The sequence below is a fragment of the Mesoplodon densirostris genome, chromosome 1 (assembly GCF_025265405.1).
Source record: "Mesoplodon densirostris isolate mMesDen1 chromosome 1, mMesDen1 primary haplotype, whole genome shotgun sequence".
In the NCBI taxonomy this organism is placed as follows: Eukaryota; Metazoa; Chordata; class Mammalia; order Artiodactyla; family Ziphiidae; genus Mesoplodon; species Mesoplodon densirostris.
In genome coordinates this window covers 171,241,488-171,261,282 of record NC_082661.1, presented here as the reverse complement: position 1 = coordinate 171,261,282, position 19,795 = coordinate 171,241,488, and positions in this window count along the sequence as shown.

Below are 19,795 nucleotides of genomic sequence, written 5' to 3'. Positions count from 1 at the left end.
GGTGCTGGTCAGAATAGGTTGAATGAAGGAAGGAAGGAAGGAAGGAAGGAGTGCAGGAAGACAGACCATTATCAGCCTGTTCCCCTGTGGCTATTTCTATTTGCACACGAACTACGGTTTGCGCACGTTTCTGTTAAGCTAACCATCTCTGTGGACACGACATGCCCTCCCTGTGTGGGGCCTCTTGCCGTGTCCTGGGGCCAGTGGACAAATGGGACACGGCTCCCGGCTGCAGTTGGCACGGGTGACAGGGCAGACAGGCCCACAAACACTCGGCCGCATCCAGCCAGGGGTGCGCCTGACCTGTGTGGAAGTGCGTTTCCGCTTGAGCCGGGCCGTTTGACTCATTCCCCGAGTGATCATTGGAAACGTGGCTGGTGAGTCCATCGGACCCAGTCATCTGAGAGTGATTTTGATGATATGACAATCTGGCCTTGAGCGAAAAAGCAATGAGGAGAAAGAAGGGAACTTCTGTCTGAGGAGCTGAAAGCTTGAGTGCAGCCCAGGGAACAGGGACAGCGGCTGAGGAAGGGGATGGGGGCAGAAGAGAGGAAATGGGCCGTGGCGTCTGCCCAACCAAACAGCTTTGGGACATGGAAGACCACGGACAGTGGTTGTAAAATGGAAGTAAGTCGGGAAATAAGAGGTGCCTGCAGCCAGGAGAAAATACCAGCTCAAAGGCAGTGCTGGCGGTAGTCCTGCAAGGCAGAGCCCCCGGTGGGTGGCTCGCCCACTCCCTCTTCTCTCCCCCGCCTTCTCCACTCGGTGTCACCTCCCAGAAGTGCAGGGACTCAAGGCCTTGCTCTCCCGGCAGGCAGCACGTGGACAGGAAGTGGCATTTGGTGGAGCCCTGATCAGGGGTGAGAACACCACCGCTTCCACAAATTGGTTTTCCGACAGTAAATTATAATTGCTCTAAGTGTTCTAGAACTCGGGGACGGAGATTAATTGCAGCTCCGTATCCTAGGGCGCCCTGAACTTTAAGCACAGCGTGACGTGCAGTTTGTTAATAAGAAGGGGGATCTGGGAGGACTTTTCAGATGAGCAAATAAGAAAAGGCAAACAATTTGAATTGGCTTCTGCACCTGCCAAGGGAGAGACTTTGGGACTGGAAGGATGCTTCCCATCTTTCCAACCTGGCCTCGGACAGTGTTTTTGACGGGCAGAGGCACAAAGTGGCTCCCAGGACGTGGGGACCTGTGGCAGACCTCCGTCTCCCTGGCCCAGAATGGAGCCAGCCCCCAGGGCTCACAAGAACAGCAGTCACAACTCAGAGGGCAGCCCAGTCAGGAAGGTGAAGGAAACTAGTAGCGCTTGCAGGCAGGGGACACAGCAGGGCAAGGCAGACACTGGGGGCCAGGGAGCCCGTTCCCTCAGGGACAACCTCGGCTCGGCTCCAGCCGACCCTTGTTACCTGGGGAAGCAGCCCATACTGCTGGGTCTTCAAGAGCAGAATTCCAGGTTTCTGTACAAAATCTCTGTTTTTATAGTTGGAAGCTTATTATCATTTTAACATATTTTATGGGGCCAGATAAAATATATCCATGCTGGAATTTGGTCCGTGGGCCAACATCTTGAAACCTCTACATAGCAAGCAGTTACTTCCCCCCGGTGAGTGGGAGGTTTGGACCTGTCTCTTCCCTGAGAGAGGAGAGTTTCCCACCCTTCTGCCTCCTGGTTCCTTCCCTCCCACAACGTTTCTCTCTGCCACCCTTGCCACAGGTGCCGTCCTTATCTTCTCATCTGTCTCCCTATAAAAATTTGAGCCCCTTGAGAAGCATGGATTATACACCCCTCTATCCAGAGCAACTAAGAAAAGGCCCCACGAGTGAGGACTCAAACAATGTCTGCTGAGTGAAGGAATAAACATCATGCACTTTCGAACCTCTCTGCATGTGCCCATTCTCTTCCTTCTACCTCCATAGTGCCTAATTTAAATCCTGACACATGCATCCAGTCCAAGCCTCTGTTCCTTCTGTTCCCTTCACCGCATCTCCAGCTTCCCAAACTGAGATCAGGGCCAAAGAGGATGAGAAGTAGAAGGGACATAGAGTCCATGGTGGCCATGATTCAGAGGCAGGAACCAATGTCTGACAGGAAGAAAGGATTTGCACGAGGCCAAACCATGATCCGAGCTGAACCTCCTGTCTGGAGGGGGGCCATGTGGTGTGGACGTCGCTGTTACCCCTGCCCTGGACCCTCCTTCCCTCTCTTCCTCTCCCAGAGCACTGCCCCTGCCTGGGGACCAACCCTCCCTCCTGCCCCCGTCCTGAGGACAGGGCTGGAGCAGCACAAGTTCCCCAAATCCCACTTCCCCAGCAGAAGGCCTGAGAGCCACCATCACCCCAACATGCACTCAGCTTGAGATGTACCTGGAAAGCCATTCGTGTAATACAAAACAGAAATTACTATTTAGAATATGAAATCGATGCATTTTGTTAAAATATCTTCTGGAGCCACGTTCCATGGCTGCTGTATCTCTGCTGTTGGGCCCACTCAGGGGACACTGACCCTGGTAGCCCTGGGCCTGGCTAAGGCCAGGGCTGTGACCCACCCCATCCCATGGCAGCTGCTTGCTGAGATCGGGACATTCAGGCTGTTATCTGGATACAAGAAAGAGATTCAAAGGAAGAGCTCATTTGTGCTGGGAGCTGACTGCTTTCCCTTCTTCCTTCCTTCTCCCAGGTGGAAACCCAGTGGGAAATGGAGGCAGGCAAGGGTAGAGGTCAAGAATGCATTGAGTTCAGGCTCCAGTGTTTACTAATGTGGGACCTTATATCAGCTCTTTTATCTCTCTCTGCTTTGGCTTCCTTCTCTACAAAATGGGGATACGTGAAAAGAATACAAACCACCAAAGTTCCAGGTAGAAACATCTTCCATACTTTAGATCATTTAATCCTCCTAACAACCGTATGAGATAGGTACAGTAATAGACTATAGACTGTAATAATAATAGTCTCCATTTTACAGATATGGAAACTGAGTCACAGAGAGGCAAATTGGGTTCTGCCACGTGACACAGCCAGTAAACACTGGAACTGTGATTCAAACATAGCTACACATAACTCTAAAACCCATGTTTGCCTTCTCTTAACTTTTAAGAAACTTAAGAAAACATAAACATGATTCAAAACGCAGAAAGCATCAGAGACAGAGCAAAGCCTCCTTCTCATCATCATCCTGCACCTTCAACCGTCCTCCTCTCCAAAACTATTCTTCTACATCTCTTATTGTAACTTCCAGAGTTTCTTTCGGCATATACAAGCAAACACGAACACAGATTTTACCCCTCCCTTTTACGTGTTGCTCTTCACCTTGTTATTTTTATTTTTAAATGATTTAAGACTCACTTAGAAGTTCCAAAATAGTACAGAGAATTCCAGCATACCCTTCACCCAGCTTCCCCCAATGATAATATCTTAAATATCTATAGCACAACTATCAAACCAAGAAATTGACAGTGGAACAATACAATTAAACTTCTTTGGATCCTACCAGGTTTAGGTGCCATAAATTTTTATGTCTTGGTGAATAGCTCTATGAAGTTTTATCACATGTGTAGATTTGTGTGACCACCACCTCAATCAGGGTTCAGAACTGTTCCATTACCACAAACAAGTTCCACAAAATACCGCTTTATATTTACACACGTCTCCCAACCGTAACCGCTGGCAACCACTGAATTGTTCTCGACCACCATGTTTTGTCACTTCAGTAATAATAAATAATACACAGGGAATATAGCCAACATTGTATAATAACTCTAAATGGAGTATAACCTTTAAAAATTGTCAATCACTCTGCTGTATACCTGAAACTTACATCATATTGTAAATCAACTATACCTCAATAAAAATTGTTTAAAAAGAATAATAAATAATAAATGGAATCCATAGTATGTGACCCTTGAGTTTGGCTTTTTAAACTCAGGATAAAGCCCTTGAAATGCATCCGACATGCTGCATGTATCAATAGTTCACTCTTTGTCCTTGCTGAGTTGTATTTCATTGGGTGAAAGCAGCACAGTTTATCCGTTGACCTGGTGGAAGATCTTTGGCTTGTTTTTATTTGTAACTATTACAATTAAAGCTGTTTTCACATTTGTGTATAGGTTTCTATATGGGCATAAGTTTTCATTTTTCTTGGGTGAATACCCAGGAGTAGAATGGCCGGGTCGTAGGGTTTGTGCGTGTTTAACTTTGTTTGTAAGAAACTGCCAAACTGTGTTCCAGACTGGCTGTTGCATTTTGCCTTCCTCATGACAGTTCTGTTGCTTTGCATCCTCACCAGCACTTAATATTGCCAACATTTTTATTTTAGCCATTCTAACAGGTGTGTGGCAGTACCTCATAGTACACCTTACTTTTTTAACTTAGGAGAACTTGGTGCTCTTTCTATATCAGAATATCAGAATCAGAGCTACTCTTTTTTTTCTTTTTTTCTGCAGCTGCATCGTACTTCCTTGTACAGATATACACCAAAATTTATTTAACTGATCCCTTTTTGGTTGGCTTTTGGGTATCTCCAGTCTTCGTTATTTCAGTTATTTGAGCCCCAAACTCTCAACCACCACATTTAACTGCCTTTGCAAATATCTAAGGCCCTGGGCATGTACATCTTATGTCTTTCAGCAAAGGATTCTATTAGTGATTCTTTTGATTATAAGTGAAAGAAACCTAACTTGAACTAGCTTAAATTGAAAGAAGCGGAAGTGATTGGATCATAGATGGCAGAATTGTACAACCGAACTGCAGGAAAGGCAGGGTCAGGACACTCAGAACCAGATGGCACCTGATCTCTCTCCACCTCCCTTGTCTGTCTGTTCTTATGTCTGTGTCTTTCCCCCTCTCTTCACTGGGCAGCAAGCATGACCACCAACAGCCCTCCATACTGTGGGGGAACTGCCTCTCTTTGCCAGATCTAGATCAAAGGTGTCAGAGAAGGGTTCTGGCCCATTTGGGGAGGGAGTGCCATTTTAACACAATCCTGGCCATCTCTGGTAGGTAAGGTACTTCCTAATAGTCGCTCCTGTGTGTGCAGAGGAGGGGTTGGAAAATGAACCTCAAGATACAGAGATTTCTCCTGTCTTGGGATTGACCACATCAGATTCATTCCCATATTTCCCAACACAAATAGCCACTCTCAGCACACATTAGATGCTAAAGGCATGCGGCTCATTCCGAACAATGTATGTGTCAATCAATCACGCATTCTAGTAAATTGCCTCTTATTTCTTCACATGCTGGGGAACCCACCATTTAAAATAATGCCGTTAAATTCCTCCACAAAGCAGGCTTTCTTCACCTAAATGCTCACAGCAGGATTTGCTTAAAGTGGGGCATGCCTGTAATCTCAGCTCATGGGGGAAACCTTTGATTTTCCTGACAACCCACTGAGATAGGCGAGGATGTTACGAGGGCAAATGGTTAATGGATGTGAAAGCTTTCTGTGACCTGAAAGTAGTACAGAAATGTAGGACCTCACCATGACTATTATGATTATCCTTATTTCATCTCTTCTTTGAAGAGCTTTACACTGTAATTTTGGAAGTGGAATTGGAGACACCTCTCTAACAGTTCAACCTCATACTTCTCCTCTAAGTCTCAGTCCTGGGTCTCAGAGCATCATTTCCCACCATCCTATTGCTTCTATTAAATGCAACATAAAGAGGTTTCCGCAGCCAGAGGCCTCCTCGGACGGGAATAAAGGGAGGCAATGAGGCACATTTAACCATCTGTAGACCACCCTATACCAGAACAGTCCTTTCTAGCCCAAATTTGGGGATTTGATTTCACAGTCTTCCTGGAGCCCCTAGCTCTATGCCAAGCCCTGTGCTGGAGGTTGGAATCCCAGGCAGCCCACAGTCTGGGGGAGGCAGGTCATCTCTGTAACTGCTTCCACGCAGTGAAGGGAGACGCAGAGGTCCCCAGGACAGGGGATTGGGAAGGTGTTTTGGGAAGAGCCCCAGCTCTGACCTTGACAGAGAGGTGATGTACGTTTGAATGACACCACTGACCCTGGCGACCTCAATCCTTCCCCAGCTGCCCCTCTAGTCCTAGGACCCTTATAGCTACACAAGAGTCCTTATAGTTTACCCCCAAATTCTTTCTTTCCTTCTCTACATTTTTTACTCCCTTTCTCCAGATTCCTTCTCCTTGTTTCTCAGTACCTTTCCCTCCCTTTAAAGTCCACCTCCATTCCTACCGCTCTCCCAGGCTTGGTTTTGCAAAGAATCCCACCACCATCCCCTTCCTTCCCTTGCTCTGCTGGGACACAGTAAAATGTATGTAGCTCCTAGACCCTTGGTCATATATCAGTCTCTCTGGAGGCTCGATCATTTTTATTGCTCTTCTGTGAGCGTCCTGTCATTCCTCTCCCTGTTTCAGATATTGGCAAGCTTGGAACTCATGATTCTCTTCCCGGATACGTCTCATTAGAGACCTGCCAATGGCTGTGCACCTTTGCACTGTGAGGTTTCCCTGGCCAATTATCTTGACTCCATCATGACTTTTGGCAGACACTCCAAAAAAGGCAGTGAGTGTCGAATCTCCATTATTAACTGGGAGTCTCCCAGGACCTCACCACGTTTGTCCTTCCTTCTTCCCTGTTCCCATGAGGCAGCACATCTCCAGGAGACCCAGAAATCATGGCTGAGACTGGACAACGATGTTAACGACCATCCAGAGCCCCTCAGCCCAGAGAGAGGTTGAGAGGCTCAGCAAACATCGTAGTGCTGTCAAGAGGCTCTGTGATATTTATGGTGCATAGAAATGTTGATGAGTGGGCAATAGTGATCAAAAGGAAATGAATTCTACTGAAGGGGTAATATATCACAATGGTTAATAAACACAGACTATCTGAAGTCAGTGAACTCGATGGAAAATATACAAGTCACTAGGACCTTGAGGAAGTACAGACAAAGCAAGGCGTGGAATTGCTGCAGACTGTTAACATCCTTACCACCTCAAGAGTGAGGTGAGCTGAGAGCCTGCTGGAGTTTGACCAAATGAAGCAGGGGTTCCAACAGAGGCTGGTCTGTGCATGAGCTCCTCCCTGTCTTAGAAGAGAGTAATAGAAAGAGAAAAGCAACATGTAAGTGCAGTTATTGGTACTTGGACATGGACCAACACATCATCCAATTAGTACTACCTTAAGAGCTTGGGAGAGGGCTGTGCTAGGGACAAAGAAGTCCCTAGGTCTGTGCTAGGGACAAAGGGGGAGCATTTGAGAGCTATGTCAGCTTAAATGGGTGTGTGCTCTTGAGAGGCCATGGTTTCTCCAACTGACTTGGGGTGAAATCAGCCTAAATTATGTCATGTGACCACATGTCCACATGGTCTTAACCATTCTATTGATGGGCATAGCTGCCTGAAATAACTTTGGCCCAAGGGACGCTTGTCAGTCGGTTTGGTTTCAGAGCACTTGTATCAGTTGGATGCTTGGATGCTCTACCTACCCTATTGCCCAAGAGAGCTGGACCCTCCTGGAGGGGGGTAGTTGGAATAAAACAAGGAATCAATAAATGGAATCAGTTACTCTTTCGAGTCTTAGTTACTGAGAATCTACTATTGCCAAGCACCATCCTCAGGACTAGGGATACAACAGTGAACAAAACTGACTCCTCTCCGCCAAAATTCCTGCCTTCATGGTGCTTATAACCTAGTTCCCTGAATATTTTCTAAAAATCAGATGACCCTGTGTGGGGGTGAAATTGAAAGTCTTTTCTTTCTTAAATCTGTCCTCTTCCCCTTGCATTCTCAACTACAGAATGGTTGATACAATAAAAACACCTAAACTTTAAAGTATAGTTCAGAGAGAAAGAGAAACATGTTTCAGTTAAAGTGGGAATATTAAGCAAATCCACTCACAATTTCATAGTCAAGAACTAAACAGCAGTCTCTATGTTAGGTATAAACAGATTAAAATAAGCAGTATGGGGACCATACAAACATTGTTCAAGAAAAAAAAAAAAGAACCCAGTCTGGAAAATAAATTCCAAACAACAGAAGAACATTTCCTCATTATAATAAAGCTTAAATAAATAAGTAAATGTATCAAAATAAGAAGGTAAAGGATAGATGATAAAACAATAGAAAAACTTTCATTTGCAGCCAAAACGAAGAGACAAGCACTAGATTTACCCTATCACTTGAAACAAGCAAGAAAATGGACAAAATATATGAAACAACAGTTTTCGAGATGGGGGACAGGCAACAAAGGATGGTGATCCCTTAAAGATGGGAAACAAAAGAGACAAGCCTTACAATTGCCCCACTGTGTGGCCTGGAGCTTCTAGGCATCAATACATGCCGGTGCTCATGCAGGGTGGGAAGAGTTCCTGTTCCCACCAGGCAGAATCCACAGGCATTAAACAGAGTACTTAAACATTTTCTTCAGGCAGTGAAGCAAAATTGGCCCAAGACTAAATGTTGCTGTGGTCAGACCTAACAAAGCTTAAAAGTAAACATGAAAGGATTAAGTTTTTAAGAAACTTAAGTACATTCCAGAACAAGGCTCAAAAAAAAAAAAAGTATATATATATATATATATATATATATATATATATATATATATATATATATGAATATAAAACTAGCACCCAATAAGATAAAATTCAACATTTCTGATATACAATAACAAATTATCAGAGAAGCAGGAAAAGATAATCCATAATAAGGAGAAAATATGATCAATCAAAACTGACCTAGAAATGACACAGATAATATAATTAGTACACAAAGACATTAAAACAGTAATTATTATTGCATTTCTTATGTTCAAGAAACTGAGGGAAAGAGATATGGAGACTGATGATATAAAGACCAAAATCAAAATCCTAGAGATGAATACTACAACGTCTAAGATGAAAAGTAAACTAGATGAGATTAACAGCCAATAAATCATCACAGAAAAATAGGATTTATAAGCTTTGAATACAGCAGTAGAAACTCTCTAAAATTAAACATAAAGAAATAAATTTGAAGATAAATGAAGAAAGCCTGCCTAATTGTTGGACAAACTCAAGTAACCTAATGGATGTGTAATTGGAGTCATAAGGAAATAGCAGGACAATATCTAAAAAAAATAATGGTTGAAAAATTTCCAAATTTGATAAAAGCTGTAAACACAAAGATCAAAGAAGTTCAACAAAGCCCAAGCACAAAAAACATGAAGAACAGTACACCAAGCCATACAATAAAAAGATTGCTTTAAAGTGGTGATAAAGAGAAATTCTAAAAGCAGCCAAAGTTAGGACAAGACGCATCATGTATAAAGAAATACAGATAACAACAGATTTCTTGTCAGAACCAATGTGAGCCAGAAGACAAGGAGCAATATCTTTAAAGTACTGAAAGAAAAGACCTGCCAACCTGTAATTCTATACCCATCAAAACTAGTCTTCCAAAAAGAAGGCAAAGGAAAGATTTTTTCAGACAAGCAAAAGCTGAAGGGATTCATCACAACAAGCCCATCATACAAAATATGGGAAAGAAAAGTATTCAAGCAGAAAAGAAATGATACCATAAAGAAACTGAAATCTACACAAAGAACTAAATATCGCTGGAAATGATAACTATGTGAGTAAACATAAAAGATGTTTTTTTATAATTTAAATCTATTTAAAAGATCATTGACCATTTAAAACAAATTTAATCACAATGCATCAAAGGGCTTATGACACATGTAGAAGTAAAATGTATAGCAACAATAGCTCCAAGGCCTGGTGAGGAGAAAGGAAGTATATGGTTGTAAGGTTCTTATACCATACATGAAGTGATAAAATATCAAATAAAGGTGGACTGCGTTAAGCTGAAGACATATACTACATACCCTAAAACCAAGACTAGAATGACAAAATAACTAAATAAACAGGTATAGTGTTAATAAACTAACAAGGAGATAAAAAGATTACCAAGGGGTGCAAGGAAACTTTGGGGGTGGTGTATGTGTTCATTATGTTGATTTGTGTTAATTGCTTTCATGGTGTATTCATATGCCAAAACTTGCCAGACTTTCGCTTTAAATACGTACAGCTTTCTGTATGTCAATTATATCTCTGTGAAGCTGTTTAAAAACGCTCTAGAACAATAGGAAAAGGGAGCTGCAGAGCCAATGAAACAGAAGGAGAACCATCATAATGCAATTATAGAACTAATAAATAAATCATAAGAATGAAGAACAGAATAAATGCAGAGGAAAAATTAATTCCTGATATCAAATAAAAAGTTGTGAATGTGCTGTCAAGTGGTGCAACTCCAGGGAGTTTTCTTATCTTAGTCCATGATGTGAATGTACTGCAGGGGCCCCCTGGAGCCCTGCAGTCCATAACCCTTGTGGCCCTATGCCACCCCTCCGCTTGAGATGATCACAGTGAATGCACAGGAAAAACACAAGAAGATCAAAGAATATAGTGAGATTTTAGTGGATTTGGAGGAAAAACTTGATCTTATGTTAGAATAACTGATGCTTTCATAGTAGAAAGCACCATAAATGAAATAGAAATGTAATAATAGAAATTAAAAATCCCTGAAAAGAGAAATTATGGAACTTGTTGTTCCCAAGGGTCTTGGGGGAGGAGGCAGGGAGATGATACCGAAACATCAACATCCAGACATAACCTGGCAATTTGTTGAACTTTAAGGACAAAGAAAGAATGCTTCATGAGTCCAGGTAGAAAAGTAAGTCATTGATAAGCTGTATTGAAACAGATGGATCTTAGAATCTTTGGCAACAATATATAATTCCAGGAGACAATGGAGGAATATATTCAAAATTCTGATGGAAAGAAAATGTAAGCCAGGATTATTATATCCAGCCAAGATGTCATTCAAGAATAAAGGACACAGGAAGACATTTCCAACTAGGAAAGAATTGAAGGAATTATAGTATGCTTGATTCCTCATTGAAAAGCTATTTGATTTTGAAATCCAGCTAGTAGTGGTAGAAACCCAGTGGTGGAGACTTATTATTACCCTTTAATGTCTACTTTTCTGCCTTCTTTACCCTTTAATGTCTACTTTTCTGCCTTCTTTACCCTTTAATGTCTACTTTTCTGCCTTCTTTGGTCATAAGAAGCCTAATATTTCCCTGGGGACATTGTCACCCACCTATAAGACTACATTCTCTAGCCTTCTTTGCAGCTAGTTATGGTCAAGTCATGAAGTTTAACCAATAGTATATAATCAGATGTGGTGTGTGCAACTTTCAGGAAGTCTAATTAAAGGGAAGGAGGACGTCATCTTCAACCTTCATCCACCCTGCTGCCTAAAAGATAGATGTGATGGGTGGAGTCCTGGCAGCCATCTTAACCATGAGGACAAAAGCTAAACCTAATGATGATAGAGAAATCAGCTAGAAGGAACTTGGCTGCCTAATAAATTTGTGGATCTGCCAAACTTCCTCTGGTCTGCTGCTTCAGGTTTACTTTATATGAAAAAGAAGTGAATTTTCATTTTGCTTCAACCACCATTTTTTTTGTTGTTGTTCTGTGGATGTTATATGTGGTGGAACCAAATTCTGACTCATATACCAGTCGACTAACAGTTATATCTACATAAAGAACTTAGGTATGGAGAAACTATTGTTCTACACATAGAGTTCATTAAATGTATTTCTAAGACTTAAAAACTGGTGTAATTATGTCTACAGAATAGAATAGAAATGTTGTAATGTTTAAAATATTTTTTTAAAGTAATAAAACTAACAATATCAGGCACGAGAAGAGGGAGGTGAGGGAAGTATAAGAGTGCTCAATCCCTCATCTCTCTCAGCAGGAAGTCAATCAATACTGTGTAAATTTAAAAGATGTCCTTTTAAACTGACTCCCACCTCCTAATGCTTTCTATAATCCCTCAGAGGGCATCTGTTAGAAAAGAGTATCTCTTGTGCTGAAGAAATATTTGTCTAAATGGAGAAATTCCTCCCATTTTACTTTAGATTCTTTTCTTTTAAACTAAACTAAAATTAAATTTAATATTTTTTTATTATAAAGTAGCTTTGTGGTGTGATCTCACCTTTACATTCCTGTCTATGTAGGCTTCTATCAAGATATATATATTGGGGGCTTCCCTGGTGGCACAGTGGTTGAGAGTCCGCCTGCCGATGCAGGGGACACAGGTTCATGCCCCGGTCCGGGAAGATCCCACATGCAGCAGAGCAGCTGGGCCCGTGAGCCATGGCCACTGAGCCTGCGCGTCCGGACCCTGTGCTCCGCAACGGGAGAGGCCACAACAGTGAGAGGCCCGCGTACCGAACAAAAAGGATATATATTGATTTCTGGGGGTTACATTTGGGAGGAGATTATTTATTTTTTTACTTAATAGTTTTCTTAAATTCTTGAATTCTTTATGATGAGCACGTATTACTTTTTTAACACCAATGAATTGATAGTGTACTTTCTGTTGTATTCACTTAATAACTACCAAGGGCATGCCTCCAAGTCACTGATTAATATCCTATAGCATGGATGTACATTAATTTATTCAAACATTTCCTTATCCATGAACATTCAGGGGTTTTTTTATACCTCACCTCACCTTCTTACAACATAATTTTTCTGTAGCTTCAACTTCCAAAACTGGGGGTTCTGATCAAAATAATATGCACATTTTAAACCTTAACAGTGAAAAGATTGTACCCTAATTACACTTCCACCAATTATGAGAGTGCCCGTTTTCCCTCTCCCGTAATGGATACTACCAACACTTTCAAATTGTGTCAGTTTGGTTTAAAAACTGGTCTTTCATTGTTATTTTCATTTTCATTTCTTTGATTCTTTGTTAGGGCAAGCCTTTTTTTTTTTCTATGTTATTGGTTATTTGTGGCTTTTTTTTGTTCATTTATCTATCAGGTTATTTGTCTTTTTCTTATCCACTTGTAAAAAGCTCCTTCTAGATAAAGCCTAATAACTTTTCATAATACATCCTACAAATCTTTTCTTCCAACATTTATCATATGTCTTTTGATTTTGTTTATGGTATCTATTTCCAGACATGTACGCTTAATTTTTATGTCGCATATATCACTTATACCATAACAGTGAGGGCATTTTTTTTTAATGCTCGAAACAGAACAAAAGCAAAAGCAATGCTTCTGCCCATTGCATCACTCCCAACCCACACCCTCAGCCTTTGAAGTCCAAGTTCCCCCAGTGCAGCTTACAGAGCCCTCCATGAGGGTCCTGTGCACTGGTCAAGTGGGGCTGCCCCTTCTCTCAGGAAACTGTGTCCTCCATAAGCGCAAATTGCTCCTAGTTACTGTCTCACACACATCGAGGGGCCTCCTGTCGCTGAGCTGCTCCTCTGCTGTTCCCTGCTCTTCGTCAGAGCCCACTGTCACTTAAGACTTTCTCCTTCTCTAGGGGGATTTCCCTGAATTCCCCCTTCCTGTCCACCAGCCTAGAGAGCTCTCTTCTGGGATCCCATCATGCCCTGAGCCTAGCCCGTGTCCACCTACTGCACATCTGGATGCCCTCCTGAAGCCCACCTGCCAACCACCACACTGATTAGTCAGGGCTTAGGCCTTATGTGCTGTTACTTATTTTTAGTTTCACCCCTTACCTGAGCATGTTTCTACTGCCCTTATCAGAATATATTTTAAATATCCATTTATAGTCATGTCCCCTAGACCACCAGCTTCCCAAAGGCAGAGCTATGTCTTATTCATCCTTCTATCTTCCACTCCTGCCTGGTGAGATGAATGGATGAATGAATGGAGGAAAGTCCCCAGAAGTTTGTCAACATCAGAGTGTCCGAATACGTCCAGCAGAGGGCAAAGGCTGGGACAAGGTGACACCTTAACATTAGTGACATGTACAGCTGATATCTTAAAAAACCCTTCCTTTCCCTTCTCAGCATCTCTACTTCCAAACATTCTATCACAAAAATAAATGAAATTAAACAACAAAATAAAGCACACATAGACCATAACTTCTCTCCCTAGCATCACATACGTTCTCAGCTATTGCAATTTTCCAAATCACTCAAATCTATCACATCCTTGGAATCCCTGAAGAACATCATGAGGGGATAATGTAACCATTTTACAGGAGAGAAGACTGAGCCTGGGAGAGGCCAAAAACGTGGCTTGACTCTTGAAATCTGGGATAATAAATCACAGGCTTGGTTCTGGAAATGACTCCAAGATACATTCTTGTCCAATGCTATGGCTTCAGATTGATAAGGTACGGTATCTCAAAGGGCCATCCCATCATAGTTTACCCATTTTCTGATTTGTTGTTTCAAGTACCTTGGGATACGAGACACCAGCAATCAGGTATGCTCCAGTCATCAGCAGTAAATTGTTCTGTCTCTGAACTTTTCGCAGTTTGCCAAATGCCTCCTAATCTGGTCACCTTGGTATAAGTTGCTGTAAAATATTATTTTATGAATACACAGGATCCAATAACAAATAGTATCTTTTTGTGAAATTAATTTCAGTTTAGCCTTAACTAATACTAGATTGCTATGGAATTACATATTACGTACACATTACTACAGAAAGAAGTTCATCATGATTAATGTTATTACAGTGAACACCAAAGGAATTAATAATGATTTGCAGTTATTATAAAGTGGTACTGGTGTAGGAAAAAAGGTTAAGTCTAATTAAATTCTGGCAACCACTTTAGGGCTCTGCAGCAATGAGGATGCTGGGGGTTATGTTAATTAATTCTATATGAAACATTGCTGAAGTGTTTTAATATTGTTCGAAGAGCCACGATTTTACTACCAGTGTGTGTTTTGATTTTTTTTTCCCCACAGTGACCTGTCGGCATGGGCGAAGTGTTAAATTCTTGGGACTCACCGGGTGTTAGGAGGCTGAGGGTTTCTTATTCCGATCTCAGAGTAGCCATGCTGGGTGGTGAGACCAGTGTCTCCAGGGAATGGCACATGCTGGAAAATGGATGACCTTTCTTTGGAAATGGATCTTGGGTTTCCTGAGCAGATTTCTGGGTTAGACGCAGCTCCACAGTTGCCCCTACGCATGGATGGCGTGGGCAACCTGGGCATCCCAGAAGGGTCCCACCTTGCCCAAAACAGGACTCGGGTAACACAGCGCCTGATCTTCTACTATTATGAATGGAAGTCAGCATGGTGAGTTCAGGGTTTGGGAGAATCTGAAGATTTCGTTTTCGTCATGGTTCTGTGGCTCATTTCCTCTGTAACTTGGGGCAAGTCACTTAAATTCTGAGTCTGAGTTTCCTCAGAGTTCACAGTATTGTTTCCAGGATTAAATCAGAAAATGAATAAGAAGGAGAGGTGGGAAACTCTGAGAACTAAACAATTAGTGAGCTTATTCGTGACCCTCCCCTGGGTGACGTTCCACCTGTCACACGTCTAATTCCTACACCCAGCCTTCTGAGGTCCTCAAAGATGGGAACAGACATTAAAGCTAAATATTGCTCCTGTTTCATGCCACACAGAAATATTTAATCTAATACTTCAGGTAGTGACGTTTGGTGGGAACTTGTTTTCGTTAAAGTGAATTTTCAAGAACTTAACTTTTTAAATTAATCAGAGGACACAAGCTGTTATCTCTGGTTGTCGCAGTTCTGCAAGCCAAGGGCATAGCTGAACGCCTGTCACAGAATACAGTTCAAATAACTTTAACTCAAACAAATAAACTTTAGTTGGAAGAAAGGATGGATGAAGGATGGATGGATGGATGGATGGATGAATGGATGGGCATCCTGAATTCTCTTCCCAAATACAGACATAGCATTTGTGATCATTCAGTCAAGGTCAAATCTGAATCCTGACCATGGTCAGTGGTCACTCTTCCAGTCTTGTGGGCATTGGTGGGAACAGGTCAGGCTTTGGCAGATCTGCCTTCAGCATCCCTGCTCCAGAGCACTGTGCGGGCACCTGAATGCCTCCCCAGCACCCAGCAACTACTTGCCCTCCAATGTCCATTTCTATTGCCTTCTTTGGAGGTGGTCCTTAAGCTCACACCCCCATCCACGACGATCTTTCCCTCCTCTGGGTCCATGGAAAGCAAAAGTCTAGCCCAGAGGGTTTCAAACTTAGGGGGCATGAGAATTGCCTGGAGGGCTTGTTAAAATACAGATTGTTGGGCTCCACCCTCAGGATTTCTGATGGCGCTTGAGAATTTGCATTTTAACAAGTTCCCAGATGATGCCGCTGCTGCTGGTCCAGGGACCATACTTCGAGAACCTCAGGTTGGGTCCATTAGTCCTATAGAACTTACCACAATTGGTAACTTTTTCCTTGAAAGGGGGTTATTTTGAGCCAGTAGTTTGTTGAACACTGACATGGCACCTCCTTTCTGCCTCCCAGCAGGGATCCAAAGACGGTGCCATTACCAGCACCCTTACCTTCCAGAAGAGGAAGCTGGCTCTTGGAGGGGGAGCAGCACAATCAAGGTCCTGGAGTCCAGATCGTCTCCCGTGACCTTGCGCTGGCAGTCAGGCTGCAAAGGCAATTGCCACAGGAAAAATAAAAAGCGTTTCTTCCAGGAACAGTGGCTGACAGTGAAATACACACTCTGGGAGACCCACCGTGCCTCCCAAGTGGTGGGTGGGCACCGACAGTAGATTGATTAAGGGTCAAGTGTGGAAAGGACACTGGGAAGAAGAGTCTAGCCCAGGGCACCTGACCAGCTCCGTGATCCTTGGCAGGTCAATTAACCTCTCTGAGCCTCACAGGTCATTTTTTTCCAAAGCTCTCACCCCCTTCTCATCTCTGACTTTCATGCACCTGCAGGTCTGAATCTGCAGTGCTGGGAGTGTCTAAGAGCCCAGTGAAGTGGGTTTTCCTCGGTGGCTTCATGCCTTCCACACCACCAGGACAGTGGGGAGGAGAGCCAGGGTTGCCGCTTTGGCCCTTTCCATCCCTCAGCATCAGGGGCATCTAATTGATCCTCCTGTGGCCTTTGTAGGACCAGGGAGGAAGTTACTGGAAGCCCGAAATGCAGACAACAAGTTCCTGATTAAAAGGAAACCTATTGTGTGGAAGTCATTTAAAAAAAAAAAAAAAGGTCACCATGGTTCCTCCAGCGAACTCCACATTTCAGGGCTGTGTCATCAGCCCTGAATCCATTCTGAGTCCATTAGCAGCCCGAGTGCTGGCACTAACGCCCCCAGACTCCTTGGAACCTCGAGAGTGAATCTCTGGGGAGCTGACTCAGCCCTTTATCTTCTCAGAGGTAGAGAAATTGGATTCCAAGCCACAGAGGATGGCAGGACGGCATCCAGAAGGCCGGAGAGACCAAGGGCTTCTGCCAAAGAGGACGGCAGCCCAAAGTTCCCGTCGAGAGCAAAGGTGAGACAGAGGAAAAGGAGGCAGGGAGGGAGGCAGGGGAAGGAGTGAGGGATGGAGGAAGGGAGGAAGGGAAACAGGGGGGGAGGGAGGGGGAAGAATTGATTGATTGCCCAGGGTTCCACAGCAAGTACTGTGCATGCCACGTCATTAATACCAACAACAGCAAGCTTTCGAGGTAGATATTATTACCCCCATTTTACAGTTGTCATAACTGAGGCTTAGACTGTGGAGTGACTTACATAGCTCAGTGGATTCAACAAGTGATACAGCATAAATTCAGAATCAGATGTGTTGAATCTCAAAAGCCACGCACGTTTCATTGCCCTATGCAGTGATTCGGGGTTGGCTGCCAAGAAGGCTGTATAAGGAGAGAGTGGTGCCATGGTGAATGGCCCTGGCAGGTACCTCCCAGACACCCAGCTAAGGCTCACCAGACCCCGAGCCCAGGAACACATGGTCCCTGCAGAGGGATATAAACAACAGGCCTTACAAATGCCTCTGTGGCTGCTGAGAGTGGAGGACGGACGTGCTGCACGTCCATTTGTGCTCACCGTTAACCCACTGGCAGTAATGTTACCCTAAGCTCAGGGGCACTGATGGGCCAGGCTCATCCTTAAGACAAGCACAAATGCAGACAGACCTCTAGTGGAAAAGTCCCTGCTCTCTGGGAAGCCTGGCTGACTCTCCAGCTCAACAGGCTGACCCCTACCGTGCAGGTAGCTATAGGTGTGTACCTCTAGTCCTTGGACCCATCTTTTTCTTTTCTTTTTTTTTTGCGGTGCACGGGCCTCTCACTGTCGTGGCCTCTCCCGTTGCGGAGCACAGGCTCCAGACGTGCAGGCTCAGCGGCCATGGCTCATGGGCCCAGCCGCTCCACGGCATGTGGGATCTTCCCGGACCGGGGCACGAACCCATGTCCCCTGCATCGGCAGGCGGACTCTCAACCACTGCGTCACCAGGGAAGCCCCTTGGACCCATCTTTAACCAACTGTATCAGGTGTGATCATTCCCCCACCTGACCGTGAGCATCTTAGGGGGAGGATTCTCTCTTTCTTGGCTCCACAGACTCCTCACCCTTGGGCTGATGAGCACAGGATGTAACAGAAAGAGACTAGACCACGGCTGTCCAGTAGAATTCTCTGCACCCTCCAATGTGGCAGCCACTAGCCACGTGTGGCATGTGGGCATCTGATATGTGGCTAGTGCAAAGGAGGAGCTGACTTATTCATTTTACTTTATTTCAACTAATCTAAATTTAAATAGCTCCAGGACTAGACACTCCATAAATATATGTTGGGTAGAAGAGAAGGAGGAGAAGAAAGAGAAGAGGGAGGAGAAGAAAGGGAAGAAGACAATGAGGATGAAGAAAATGCATTCCGAACACATAGGGAGGGTAGGAGGGAGGGATGGAAGGAAGGAAGGAAGGAAGGAAAGAGGGAGGAATGGAAGGAAGGATGCAGGCTGGGAAGGAGGAAGAAATGTTGACTACAACTCCCATCAGACAATATCAAGGAAAGCTGCAGGTTGGTGTCTGGCTGACGTTTGAGCGATTCGCCGTTTTGCCTTGGAATGATGGAGAAGCACAGACCAGCTGAGCGCACCCAAAGCTCTCTTTGTCCTTGGTAAGCGGGGCTCCTGGAAAAGCATAAGTTCCAGGATCTGAAAGAACATCCAGTGCTGATCAAAGCCTCAAAACTTAGAACCAGAGACTCAACAGTGTCGGACAGAAAGGGCCCTCGGATCTCAGCTGGCCCACCCTCCTTGCTGCATGCAGAGGAACTGAAATCCAGAGGCAGGCGAGAGAGGGACTGGAGAGAGGTGAGGTGTCAGGTCACCTCCTGCCCCGCCCTCCACACCCCTCCCACTCCTCCCTCCCTCCCTCCCTCTGCCTCCATATCCACGTTAGCAATATATTTCCAGGACACTCTAATGAAGTACATCTTGAGTCTCCTTTTCACGGCTAATGAGGAGACAACAAGAATTTGACTAATACCAGTACAATTACTGGAGCAGTGAAGCGAGGGCCTCTGATTAGACGTGATAATTTGCAAGGCTGGGCTCTTCACATTAAGTTTGCAAACAGTTTAAAAATCACTTCCTCTATTTATCCAGCTAATCCCTGTTTAATGACTCCAGACCCAAGAAAGAGAAAGGAGAAATGTCTCTTTAAAAAGTAATAAATAAATAAATTAAACACTAACAATCCCAACCTTATTTGCCCAGACAGGAGAGATGGCAGGAGTGTAACCTGACTGTCATCTTTTCAGGCAGACTCAGCCAAGATTTCATAGCTCTGAAGGACTTTGCAATTTCCCAAACCTTGGTCCTTGTGTTCCCTTAGCCACTAACCCAGCCTGGGCTTCCCCTAACAGGACTTCTTGTCCAGCACAGAAAGAAAGGTCACCTCCCTGGTGATGGGTCTAATGGCCTGATTCGGGGACTGCTTTGGTGACCACCAGTCTCCAAATACCGTTGAAAGGATGGACACAGGTGAAATTCCGTGGTAGTAGAGG